Raw genomic sequence first — 1,771 nt, forward strand, 5'->3', positions numbered from 1 at the left:
TTTGAATTCCAAGACGTCAAAACAGGGTTTATTTAATTTGATCAGAGTAGTCCGGGTCGTTTCTTAAATTCCAAGACAACAAAACAGGGTTTAATTAATTTGACTTCTAGTTTCTTTCAAGAAGCCTGCAGATCTCTTTTATGTAGAGAGCCTCAGGGCGAAATCACGCACTAAATCGAAATTTATTTATGATTTCAAAAAGAATTCAAATCATTTTACCTAATCTTTATCACCGTTTCTATGTTTACTTAACAGAAATTTAAAAGAGCTATTGCATTTTTCAATTTCAAAAATTCTCTGATAAATTGATAATATCCAGAAGGTACCTTAAAAAAATATTGCTCCATTGTAGCAGTGATCATTCGGCCCTTTGCACACGGTCTGCAGACGCTATATACTCCCGAATTCGTTGAAAGCCAGGTAGAAATTAATAAACAGAGCATCCTAGCCTAGAAATTTTGAAAATAATTAATTAACCAGAAACAGAGCGCAATTGTTATTCATAAAGAGATCAGATAGACATTGCAATCGTTGTTTATAAAGAAATCAAATCCACAGAAAATCACAAATAACAAGCCCGAGGTAGGTACCTTGCACATATGATTTTGTAAAAGTATTCACTCATGCACCCAGCGCTCTGCCCTCAAAGCTGGAAGGAAAAAACTAAAAACAAACAAACAAAGAAGAATTAGTGCAGAAACATTTAAAAATAACCAATGAATTGTTAAAACCAAAACCAAAGAAATTAAAGATTCCGATTGCTGTCCATATATCAAAAAACTACAGCACAGATTTCATCTCTCACCTCATCCATCCATGGAGAAGAGGAATTTGTGTCGCCCAATTTGATTCACCCAAATAAATATGTCCTTCTCCTCTGCACTCGGTGGTTAATTTACATATAGACCACACATAAACATAACAAGAACAACATCATACACAGCAGAAACACACAAATAAGACTATACACAAAGAACACCAGCATACACAGCAGAAACGCACAAAGAAGACCATAAACATACACAGAAACCAAAACAAAGGAGCGCTCCAACATTCAATCATAATACACAACAGCATACGCAGCAGAAACGCACAGAGAATACCATAAACATAGACAGAAACAAAAACAAATGAGCGCTCCACATTCAATCATAACACCCCATACTACCACCGCATGAGAGAGGAGATAGAGAATCAAAATAAACTTATGGAATTGGACCGTCCCTTATATATATGGACTGCCCAATGTCATCTTTTTCCAACGTTCATGCTTTTTCCATGCTTTTTTGAATGCTGAGCTGTCAGGATTTTTGAAATTCCAAGAACCAAGTTAAATCAATTTGAACTGAGAGATGAACAAAGTAAAATCAGTTTGAACTGAGAATGATTGTTGAACATGTTATAGTTTTTTGTTTCTCCCACTTGAATTTAAATCGAGTGCCCTTGAGATATTCTAGATAAAGATACATAAGAAATTACGAACTTTAAAATCTCATTTAAATTAATTTTCTCTATCATAAGATCAGAATCTCCATTCCTTTGAATATCTTTGATTATATCATTTCAATCAGAATCTCCATTCCTTTGAATATCTTTGATTATATCATTTCAAGAAAGAGTTTAGTTCTAAATGTTTGGTAGGTTAGGTAATTAATATTATTTTAATAATTTTTAAATGTTATTTTTATAAAAATAATTTAACATAGTTGTTTGTTTTTTGTTTTTTGGAAAATGTTAATATTTTTTTTATGATAATAATATATTATGGTGT

General features: G+C 32.4%; 1 long non-coding RNA gene across 1 annotated transcript; it reads right to left on the bottom strand.

The window, feature by feature from the left end:
- Positions 1-330: 330 nt before the first annotated feature.
- Positions 331-1,200, bottom strand: LOC149195865 (uncharacterized). Its single transcript, XR_016255188.1, has 3 exons — positions 806-1,200; positions 591-663; positions 331-449 (listed from the first exon to the last, which is right to left on the bottom strand). It is a non-coding gene; the product is annotated as an uncharacterized LOC149195865 (long non-coding RNA).
- Positions 1,201-1,771: the final 571 nt, after the last annotated feature.

The sequence above is a fragment of the Pinus tabuliformis genome, chromosome 2_2 (genome assembly GCF_031772625.1).
Source record: "Pinus tabuliformis cultivar Carrire ecotype Pingquan chromosome 2_2, CPIR1, whole genome shotgun sequence".
Taxonomy (NCBI): domain Eukaryota; kingdom Viridiplantae; phylum Streptophyta; class Pinopsida; order Pinales; family Pinaceae; genus Pinus; species Pinus tabuliformis.